We start from the raw sequence: 11,880 nt of genomic DNA, 5'->3' as shown, positions 1-11,880 counted from the left end.
CATGAAGCGACGGATGAAGCAGTGATGACAACCGGGCTGTGAGGAGAGGAGGGATGCAGCCAAGAAAGCAATCAGGGCTCGAGGCAAGGGATGCATCAAGGATAGCAATCATGTTGTGAGGCGAGATTCCAAAGGCTAAACGTGAGAGGCTGCAGGGTCGACTCAGAGAGGTCTATGCATGTGAGAGGCTGAAAGCAAGGTCGACTCGGAGCGGTCTATGCATCGGGCGCGCTTGGGGCGACTACCAGTGCCAACCCCTTATCCCGCGACGCGTCCGACAAAGAGAACGTTCCAAGGCGGCAGAGGAGGTTACCAGCCGAAGGATGCAGTAGCAATAACAGGTATAGTTCCGCGGCGGCCGAGAAGACTCACCGCATAGGAATCGGGATGCGAGGCGAGGGATGCGGCGGGAAGGCCCCGACGGCTAAACGGAAGAGGCTGCAGGGCCGCCTCGGAATGGTCCAAGCATCGGATGCGATTGGGACGACTACCAGTGCCAACCCCTTATCCCGCGATGCGTCCGATACACAGATAGTTCCAAGGCGGCCGAGGAGCCTCACCGCATATCAATCGGGGTGCGAGGCGAGGGATGGGGCGGGAAGGCCCCAACGGCTAGACGGAAGAGGCTTCAGGGCCACCTCGGAATGGTCCAAGCATCGGACGCGCTTGGGGCGACTGCCAGTGCCAACCCCTTATCCCGCGATGCGTCCGATACACAGATGGTTCCAAGGCGGCCGAGGAGCCTCACCGCATAGCAATCGGGGGTGCGAGGCGAGGGATGGGGCGGGAAGGCCCCAACGGCTAGACGGAAGAGGCTTCAGGGCCGCCTAGGAATGGTCCAAGCATCGGACACGCTTGGGGCGACTACCAGTGACAGCCCCCTATCCCGCGATGCGTCCGATACGAAGATGGTTCCAAGGCGGCCGAGGAGCCTCACCGCATAGCAATCGGGGTGCGAGGTGGGGGATGCGGCGAGATGGCCCCAACGGCTAGACGGAAGAGGCCACAGGGCCGCGTCGGAATAGTCCAAGCATCGGACGCGCTTGGGGCGACTACCAGTGACAACCCCTTATCCCGCGATGCGTCCGATACGAAGATAGTTCCAAGGCGGGCCGAGGAGCCTCACCGCATAGCAATCGGGGGTGCGAGGTGGGGATGCGGCGAGATGGCCCCAACGGCTAGACGGAAGAGGCTGCAGGGCCGCCTCGGAATAGTCCAAGCATCGAGACGCGCTTGGGGCCACTACCAGTGACAACCCCTTATCCCGCAATGCGTCCGATACGAAGATAGTTCCAAGGCGGGCCGAAGAGCCTCACCGCATAGCAATCGGGGTGGCGAGGTGGGGGATGCGGCGAGATGGCCCCAACGGCTAGACGGAAGAGGCCACAGGGCCGCCTCGGAATAGTCCAAGCATCGGACGCGCTTGGGCGACTACCAGTGACAACCCCTTATCCCGCGATGCGTCCGATACGAAGATAGTTCCCAGGCGGCCGAGGAGCCTCACCGCATAGCAATCGGGGTGCGAGGCGAGGGATGCGGCGAGATGGCCCCAAAGGCTAGACGGAAGAGGCTGCAGGGCTGCCTCGGAATAGTCCAAGCATCGGACGCGCTTGGGGCGACTACCACTGCCAACCCCTTATCCCGCGATGCGTCCGATACACAGATAGTTTCCGAGGCGGCGAGGAGGTGGGGGATGCAGCGAGATGGCCCCAACGGCTAGACGGAAGAGGCTGCAGGGCCGCCTCGGAATAGTCCAAGCATCGGACGCGCTTGGGGCGACTACCAGTGACAACCCCTTATCCCGCGATGCGTCCGATACACAGATAGTTCCGAGGCGGCCAAGGGAGCCTCACCGCATAGCAATCGTGGGTGCGAGGTGGGGGATGCGGCGAGATGGCCCCAACGGCTAGACGGAAGAGGCTGCAGGGCCGCCTCGGAATGGTCCAAGCATCGGATGCGCTTGGGGCGACTACCACTGCCAACCCCTTATCCCGCGATGCGTCCGATACACAGATAGTTCCAAGGCGGCCGAGGAGCCTCACAGCATAGCAATCAGGGGTGCGAGGCGAGGGATGCGGCGAGAAGCCCCAACGGCTAGAGGGAAGAGGCTTCAGGTCCGCCTCGGAATGGTCCAAGCATCGGACGCGCTTGGGGCGACTACCAGTGACAACCCCTTATCCCGCGACGCGTCCGATACACAGATAGTTCCAAGGCGGCCGAGGAGCCTCACCGCATAGCAATCGGGGTGCGAGGCGAGGGATGCGGCGAGAAGGACCACAACGGCTACACGGAAGAGGCTTCGGGGCCGCCTCGGAATGGTCCAAGCATCGGACGCGCTTGGGGCGACTACCAGTGACAACCCTTATCCCGCGACGCGTCCGATACACAGATAGTTCCAAGGCGGCCGAGGAGCCTCACCGCATAGCAATCGGGGTGCGAGGCGAGGGATGCGGGCGAGAAGGACCCAACGGCTACACGGAAGAGGCTTCGGGGCCGCCTCGGAATGGTCCAAGCATCGGACGCGCTTGGGGCGACTACCAGTGACAACCCCTTATCCCGCGACGCGTCCGATACACAGATAGTTCCAAGGCGGCCGAGGAGCCTCACCGCATAGCAAATCGGGGTGCGAGGCGAGGGATGCGGCGAGAAGGGACCCAACGGCTAGACGGAAGAGGCTTCGGGGTCCGCCTCGGAATGGTCCAAGCATCGGACGCGCTTGGGGCGACTACCAGTGACAACCCCTTATCCCGCGACGCGTCCCGATACACAGATAGTTCCCAAGGCGGCCGAGGAGCCTCACCGCATAGCAATCGGGGTGCGAGGCGAGGGATGCGGCGAGAAGGACCCAACGGCTAGACGGAAGAGGCTTCGGGTCCGCCTCGGAATGGTCCAAGCATTCGGACGCGCTTGGGGGTGACTACCAGTGACAACCCCTTATCCCGCGACGCGTCCGATACACAGATAGTTCCCAAGGCGGCCGAGGAGCCTCACCGCATAGCAATCGGGGTGCGAGGCGAGGGATGCGGCGAGAAGGGACCCAACGGCTAGACGGAAGAGGCTTCGGGTCCGCCTCGGAATGGTCCCAAGCATCGGACGCGCTTGGGGCGACTACCAGTGACAACCCCTTATCCCGCGACGCGTCCGATACACAGATAGTTCCGAGGCGGCCGAGGAGCCTCACCGCATAGCAATCGGGGTGCGAGGCGAAAGGATGCGTCGAGAAGGACCCAACGGCTAGACGGAAGAGGCTTCGGGTCCGCCTCGGAATGGTCTAAGCATCGGACGCGCTTGGGCGCCGGACTACCAGTGACAACCCCTTATCCCGCGACGCGTCCGATACACAGATAGTTCCAAGGCGGTCCGAGGAGCCTCACCGCATAGCAATCGGGGTGCGAGGCGAGGGATGCGGCGAGAAGGACCAACGGCTAGACGGAAGAGGCTTCAGGGCCGCCTCGGAATGGTCCAAGCATCGGACGCGCTTGGGGCGACTACCAATGACAACCCCTTATCCCGCGACTGCGTCCGATACACAGATAGTTCCGAGGCGGCCGAGGAGCCCTCACCGCATAGCAATCGGGGTGCGAGGCGAGGGATGCGGCGAGAAGGACCAACGGCTAGACGGAAGAGGCTTCAGGGCCGCCTCGGAATGGTCCAAGCATCGGACGCGCTTGGGTCGACTACCAGTGACAACCCCTTATCCCGCGACGCGTCCGATACACAGATAGTTCCGAGGCGGCCGAGGAGCCTCACCGCATAGCAATCGGGGTGCGAGGCGAGGGATGCGGCGAGAAGGACCCAACGGCTAGACGGATAGAGGCTTCAGGGCCGCCTCGGAATGGTCCAAGCATCGGACGCGCTTGGGGCGACTTACCGTTGCCAACCCCTTATCCCGCGATGCGTCTGATACACAGATAGTTCCGAGGCGGCCGAGGAGCCTCACCGCCATAGCAATCGGGTTGCGAGGCAGATTATTGGGAAGGGAACCCCCTGGGATGCGGCTCAAGCAGTGCCCAAAGGGACTGGAATGCGGAATCACATCGAGAGACCCAAATGCTATACGAGGGCTACAAATCGAATTATCGATTTGGCCACGACATGGACGCATCGGAACGACTACCTTTGCCGAACCACTCGCATTGCATCCATACCGAAACCAATAGACATTTCCGTTAGAGCCCTCGCATAGCATTCGGGAATCCTCGCATGCCCCTCTAATCGACCAATGCTGGCGCTCAATGAAAATCCGAGCGCTACCACCGTTCGAGCGCCAGCATTGGTCGAGTTAGAGGGGCACGGGGGAGAATGCTCCAGTCAACACCTCCCCTATATAAGTTATTTGTCCGATTCTCGCACAAACCGTAGTCTGCCTCGGTCGAATCAGAACAACGGTCCCAGATTCCGACTTCCGTTCCGTAGAGACCCAAAAGCTAGATGGAGGCTCGCAAGAAAGAGAGTCGGCGCATAGCAATCGGGTTTCTCGAACGTTTAGGGACCGAGCTCACTTGCGGATAGGGCAAAATCCGCCAAGCAACCCAAAAGCTAGACGGGGGCTCGAATCGAATTCGCCTAGGCGGCCACAACAACGACGTGTTGGATCGACTACCAGTGCCAAACCATTCAGCAAGACTAGTCTGTGTCGAGGCCGGATAGAGATTCTCAGAGAGCGCCCGCATAGCATTTAGGAGACTGCCGCGTCCCTCACACTCGACAAATGGTGGTGCACGTTTATAAATCCGAGCGATCCAACCCTTTCAAGCACCAACATCGGTCGAGATAGAGGGGCACGGAGGGGGCTGCGTGAGACAACACAGTCCCCTATATAAGTTATTTGTCCGATTCTCACACATCCGAAGAATGGTCATCAAATCGGACAACAGCCCAAACTTCCGACTTCCGTCCCAGAAAGCCCAAGAGCTATCTAAAACGTTCATGGCCGGAACTCGATCGCGGCTATACCAGTCCGCCAAGCAACCCAAAAGTTAGACTGGGAGCTCTAGTCGAATCACCTCTGTGGCCATTGCAAGGACGTGTTGGAGCGACTACCATTGCCGAACCATTCCGCAGGTCGAGTCCATACCAAGGCCGCATAGAGATTCACGATGAGCTCCTGCATAGCAATCAGGAGACTTTGCCGTTGTCCATCACAATCGATAAATCCTGGTGCAAGATTTTTGCATCCGAGCGCTCCAACCAGTCGAGCACCAGCATCAATCGACATAAACGGGGCACGGGGGAGGATGCTCGAGAACACTACCTCCGCCTATATAAGTTATTTGTCCGATCTCAAGCAGCCGAAGTCTGGTCATCGAATCGGGTCAAAGACCACAACTTCCGACTTTACCCACAACTGCAAGTCATCGAATCGAACATCGGCCCCCGAGTCGGACTCCATGCGTATGTCAGGTCATCGGACCCAAATTCCGCCTTCCTGCCCATGGTCGGGCCATCAATATCAACTCGGTCATCGGACCCAAACTCCGCCTTTTTGCGTATGGCACGCCTTCAAATCGGTCATCGGACCCAAATTCCGCCTTCCTGTGCATGGCGGGCCATCAACATCAACTCGGTCATCGGACCCAAATTCCGCCTTTCTGCGCATGGCACGCCATCAACTCGGTCATCGGACCAAATTCCGCCTTCCTGCGCATGGCAGGTCATCGGACACAAATTCAGACCTCGCCAATTATGCCTACGTATCGAATCGGTCATCGGACCCAACTTCCGACTTCATCCATACTGTAGGGTCTTTGAGGTTGGCGCGGTTGCGCTCAACCCAGGGAGTCGACCCATCGAAGCATACACCTCCCCTATATAAGCTATTTGGTCCGATTCCCACACTGTGTAGTTTGCACCTCTGACCAGGACATCGACCCCAACTTCCGAACTCGACTGCAACGACGGCACCAGCGCCTTGGTGCGCACCTTGCGACGCACAGTCCCCAACATTCGCCCTTCCCTGCACATGGCAGGTCATCGGACCCAAATTCCGACCTCGCGAGTATGCCTACATATCGAATCGGTCATCGGACCCAACTTCCGACTTCATCCATACCGTAGGGTCTTTGAGGTTGGCGCGGTGCGCTCAACCCGGGGAGTCGACCCAACGAAGCATACACCTCCCCTATATAAGCTATTTGTCCGATTCCCACACCTGTGTAGTTTGCACCTCCGATCAAGACATCGACCCCAAACTTCCGAACTCGCCTCCAACGGACCGAACCAGCGCCTTGGTGCGCACCTTGCAACGCACAGTGCCAACATTCGCCTTCCTGCACGTGGCAGGTCATCGGACCCAAATTCCGACCTCGCGAGTATGCCCTACATATCGAATCGGTCATCGGACCCAACTTCCGACTTCATCCATACCGTAGGGTCTTTGAGGTTGGCGCGGTGCGCTCAACCCGGGGAGTCGACCCAACGAAGCATACACCTCCCCTATATAAGCTATTTGTCCGATTCCCACACCTGTGTAGCTTGCACCTCCGATCAGGACATCGACCCCAACTTCCGAACTCGACTAAAAAGACCGCACCAGCGCCTTGGTGTGCACCTTGCAACGCACAAGTGTCAACATTCGCCTTCCTGCACATGGCAGGTCATCGGACCCAAATTCCGACCTCATGAGCATACCTACTAATCGAATTGGTCATCGGACCAACTTCCGACTTCATCCATACCGTAGGGTCTTTGAGGTTGGCGCGGTGCGCTCACCTGGGGAGTCGACCCATCGAGCATACACCTCCCCTATATAAGCTATTTGTCCGATTCCGACACCTGTGTAGTTTGCACCTCCGCTCAGGACATCGACCCCAACTTCCGAACTCGCCTGCAACGACCCGAACCAGCGCCTTGGTGCGCACCAAAAGTGCGCACTTTTGGAGGGCACTTTTGTGCGCTCCAAAGGTGCGCACTTTTGGAGGGCACTTTTCTGCGCTCCAAAGGTGCGCACTTTTGGAGGGCACTTTTTGGAGGGCACTTTTCTGCGCTCCAAAGGTGCGCACTTTTGGAGGGCACTTTTTGGAGGGCACTTTTCTGCGCTCCAAAGGTGCGCACTTTTGGAGGGCACTTTTTGGAGGGCACTTTTCTGCGCTCCAAAGGTGCGCACTTTTGGAGGGCACTTTTTGGAGGGGCACTTTTCTGCGCTCCAAAGGTGCGCACTTTTGGAGGGCACTTTTTGGAGGGCACTTTTCTGCGCTCCAAAGGTGCGCACTTTTGGAGGGCACTTTTTGGAGGGCACTTTTCTGCGCTGCCAAAGGTGCGCACTTTTGGAGGGCACTTTTGGAGGGCACTTTCTGCGCTCCAAATGTGCGCACTTTTGGAGGGCACTTTTTGGGAGGGCACTTTCTGCGCTCCAAAGGTGCGCACTTTTGGAGGGCACTTTTTGGAGGGCACTTTTCTGCGCTCCAAAGGTGCGCACTTTTGGAGGGCACTTTTGTGCACTCCAAAGGTGCGCACTTTTGGAGGGCACTTTTCCTGTGCTCCAAAGGTGCACACCCTAGGTGAGCACCTTCGACCACACCTTGTAGCACACCAAACTCTGACTTTCGACTTCATCCGCAATGCAGGGTCTTTGAGGTTGGCGCAATGCGCACAACCAGGGGAGTCGACCCATCAAACCCAACACCTCCCCTATATAAGCTATTTGTCTGATTCTCATACATGCGTAGCCTGCAGGAGCAATTAGGACATCGACCCCAACTTTCGGCTTCTAAACGAAAACAAGGTCTTTGAGGTTGGTGTAATGCGAACAACTAGGGGAGTCAACCCATCAAACCCAACACCTCCCCTATATAAGCTATTTGTCTGATTCCTCATACATGTGTAGTCTACAGGAGCAATTAGGACATCGACCCCAACTTTTGACTTCTTAACGAAAACAAGGTCTTTGAGGTTGACGTAATGCGCACAACCAGGGGAGTCGACCCATCAAACCCAACACCTCCCCTATATAAGCTATTTGTCCGATTCTCATACATGTGTAGCCTGCAGGAGCATTAGGACATTGACCCCAACTTTTGACTTCTTAACGAAAACAAGGTCTTTGAGGTTGGCGTAATGCGCACAACCAAGGGAGTTGACCCATCAAACCCAACACCTCCCCTATATAAGCTATTTGTCTGATTCTCATACATGTGTAGCCTGCAAACATACGATTAGGACATCCACCCCAACTTCTGAATTCGTCTGCGTTGACCGCACCAAAGGTGCACGCCTTGGTGCTCACCAAAATCCGACTTCCGACTTCTTCTGCTATGCGGGGTCTTTGAGGTTGGCGCAGTGCGCACAACCAGGGGAGTCAACCCACCGAATGCAACACCTCCCCTATATAAGCTATTTGTCTGATTCTCATACATGCGTAGACTGCAGCAATGATTAGGACATCCACCCAACTTTTGACTTCTTAAACAAGACAGGGTCTTTGGAAGTTGGTGCAGTGCACACAACCAGGGGAAGTCGACCCATCAAACGCAACACCCTCCCCTATATAAAGCTATTTGTCCGATTCTCATACGTGTAGTCTGCGAGCAGCGATTAGGACATCGACCCCCAACTTCCGAATTCGTTTGCATTGACCGCACCAAAGGTGCACGCCTTGGTGTGCACCCTGGAGTGCACTTTGGTGCTCACCTCGGTGCACACTTTGGTGTGCACCTCGGTGTGCACCAAAGGTGCGCACCTTGGAGCGCACCAAAGGTGTACACTTTGGAGCGCACCACATAGGGTCTTTGAGAGGTTGGCGCAGTGCGCACACCAAGGTGGGTGTTGAGGTGCGTGCCGAGGTGGGGTGGGTGCTAGGGTGCGCTCCATGGTGGGTGCCAGGGTGGGTGCGTGCTAGGGTGGATTCCAAAGAGGGTCATAGGGTGGGTGGCCAAGGTGGGTTGGTGATATAGTGGGTTCAAAGGTGGGTACTAGGGTGGGTTCCAAGGTGGGTCACAAGTTGGGTGCCAGGATGCGTGGGTGTTAGGTTGGGTGCCAAGGTGGGCTCCTGCGTGGGTGGGTGCTAGGGTGGGTTTCAAGGTGGACGCGAGGGGCGGGTGCCAAAGGTGGGTAACAAGTTGGGTGTTAGGATGGGTGAGTGCTAGAGTGGGTTGCCAAGGTGGGTGGGTGCTAAGGTGGATGCCAAGGTGGTTCACAGGGTGGGTGGGTTCTAGGGTGAGTTCAAGGTGGGTCACAGGTTCAGTGCTAGGGTGGGTGTCAAGGCGGGTTGTCGAGGTGCCTGGGTGCTAGGGTGTGGATGCCAATGTGGGTCATAGGGTGGGTACTAGGGTGGGCTGCAATGTGGGTGCCAAGGTGGGTAACATGCTCGGTGGGTTCTAAATTGGGTGCCAAGGGTGGGTGTGCACCCACCTTGCCCGAGGTGGGTGCCAAGGTGCCAGTGTGGGTGGGTGCTAAGGTGGATGCCAAGGTGGGTGAGAAGGTGGGTGATAGGTTGAGTGGTAGGATGGGTGGGTGCCAAGATGGGGTCACAGGGTGGGTGCAAGGGTGGGTAGGTGCTAGGGTTGGTGTCAGGGTGGGTGGGTGCTAGGTTGGGTTCCAAGGTGGGTGCGAGGGTGAGTGTCAAGGTGGGTCACAGGTTAGGTGCTAGGATGGGTGAGTGCTAGGGTGCAAAGGTGCCAGGGTGGGTGCTAGGATGGGTCGATGCTAGGGTGAGTGGCAAGGTGGGTCCACAAGTGTCAAGGTGGGTGCCGAGGTGGGTGCCAAGTCGGCGACTGCTATGGTGGATGCCAAGGTGGGTCACGGGGTGGGTGCCAAGTTGCTAGGTTGGGTTCCAAGGTGGGTGCCAACGTGGGTGCTAGGGTGCGTGGGTTAAAGGGTGTGTCACAACGTTGGGTGCCAGGATGGGTGCGCACCCACACTGGCCAAGACGGGTGCGGGTGCAAGGTTGGGTTCCAAGCCCGGTCACAGGCTGGGTGGCTAGGATGGGTGGGTGCCAAGGTTGGGCACCAGGGTGGGTGCAACCCACCCTGGCCAAGGTGGGTCACGGGGGTGGGTCCTAGGGTGGGTAACGGGGTGGGTACTAAGGTGCGTGCCAAGGTGGGTCATAGGGTGGGTGCCAAGGTGGGCACCAGGTGGGTGTGCACCAACCCTAGCCAGGGGTAGGTCACGGGGTGGTTGTCGGGGTGGGCGTCAAGGAGCCAAGGTGGGTGGCAAGTAGCCATGTTGCGTGCCAAGGTGGGTGTCGGGGTGGTGCCAAGGATCCAAGGTGGGTGCCAAGGAACCAAGGTGGGTGTCTGGGTGGGTGCCGAGGTGGGAGCCAGGGTGGGTCCCAAGGTGAGTGCAAAGGTGGGTGCCAGGGTCAAGGTGAGTGCCAATGTGGGTTCCAAGGTGCCAGGGTCAGGGTGAGTGCCAATGTGGGTTCAAAGGTGCTAAGTTGGGTGCGAGGGTTGGGTGCGAGGGTGGGTGGGTGCCAAGGTGTGCTAGGTGGAAGCCCGGGTGGGTCGGCATCCCATGGGTGTCGAGTTGGGTGCCTGATGGGTGCTTCTTGTCAAGTTTTAGTCGTCGGGACTCATTTCGAGCCTTAGAGGTCGTTTCTTGTCCGGTTGCCCCTGTCTTCGGACCTGGGAACCCAATTTTGGTCCTCGGGTCCCATTTTTTTTTGTCTCGCATCCCACTTTTGGCCTGTGGCCTTTCGGGGTCGATTCTCGTTTGGGCATCAGAGCATGTTTCTTCTCCTAAAACCCAATATTGTTTATTAAGTCTCGGAACACATTTTTGTTCTCGTGGACCCATCATGGGTCTTGGAACGCATTTGTGGGTCCTTGGGTCCCCATTTTGCATCCCGAAACTTGTGTTTTGGTGCTTGATCCCTATTTTGGGTGCCCACCTTGCACCAAGTGCGCACCCGGGGCAAACCGAGCGCCTTGGTGCACACCAGGGCAAGATCGAGCGTGCACCGAGGCGCCCCGAACAATGCACCAAGGTTGCACTCGGCCCACATGTGAGCGCAGGTCGTTGCGCCCGAGGGTGGTGTGTGGGCACCGCGTTGCAGACGGGACACTGCACGCACACGACGGCCCCCTCCAGGTGCACGCACGTAGGCCGGGCCGGGTGCACACCCGACGCCCTAGCAAGGTGCGCGCACCCGGGCAGGGCACACACTTGGCGAACGGGGCGCACTTCGCGAGGGAGGGTGTGCACCTCGACGGGGGTGGGTGGCCGGGGTGGATTCGCACGTGGGTCGCGGTTTGCTAAGTACACACTGCGACAAGCTCATAACGGGTGCGATCATACCAGCGTTAGTGCACCGGATCCCATCAGAACTCCGCAGTTAAGCGCGCTTGGGCCGGAGTAGTACTGGGATGGGTGACCTCCCGCCTTTTTTAGTTTTTCGCCGGGCGTCGCAATGCTATTTGAATAAACCTTTTGCCCGTTTGCGTTCTCGTCGGGGCCGGGCCGGGCCGGGGTGCGCTGCCCGCACTACCGCGCGCGCGGGGGGCGACACCGAGCGCGCACCCGAGGCACCCCGAGCACACAGGCCACGGTGCAACCCGGGCGTTGTGCGCAGCACCCCGGTGCGCCCGAGGTGCTGCGCGCGCACCCAGGTGAAATCGGTGTGCACCTCGGCCAGTGCGCGCTCGGTCGAGTCGCGCACGTTGGCCAAGGTGCACGGTGATGTTTCTTACTCTAAGGTTCCGCACCAGACGCCCGGGACAGGTGAGCGAAGCTGGGCGGGGCCGGGTGCGCGGCCGGGGCAGGTGCACGCAGCTGGAGAGAGCTTTGGAGCACACTTCGGAGCGCACCAATGATGCGCTCCATTCAAAAGTTTCCTGAAAAGGCAAAAAAAGTTGAGATTATAGAATTTCCCACTTGAGAGATTGTAAAAAAAAAAAATTTAAAATGAAGGAAACGCGGGTGCCAAGGTGTGCGCAGCCCAGCCAA

General features: G+C 58.5%; 1 pseudogene; it reads left to right on the top strand.

The window, feature by feature from the left end:
- Positions 1-11,218: 11,218 nt before the first annotated feature.
- On the top strand, positions 11,219-11,348 carry LOC131867534 (5S ribosomal RNA; annotated as a pseudogene).
- The last annotated feature ends 532 nt before the right edge of the window (positions 11,349-11,880 follow it).

Source organism: Cryptomeria japonica, unplaced genomic scaffold, assembly GCF_030272615.1.
Source record: "Cryptomeria japonica unplaced genomic scaffold, Sugi_1.0 HiC_scaffold_174, whole genome shotgun sequence".
In the NCBI taxonomy this organism is placed as follows: domain Eukaryota; kingdom Viridiplantae; phylum Streptophyta; class Pinopsida; order Cupressales; family Cupressaceae; genus Cryptomeria; species Cryptomeria japonica.
The sequence above is the reverse complement of the archived record's forward strand: the minus strand, read 5'-3'. Positions and strand labels throughout refer to the sequence as shown.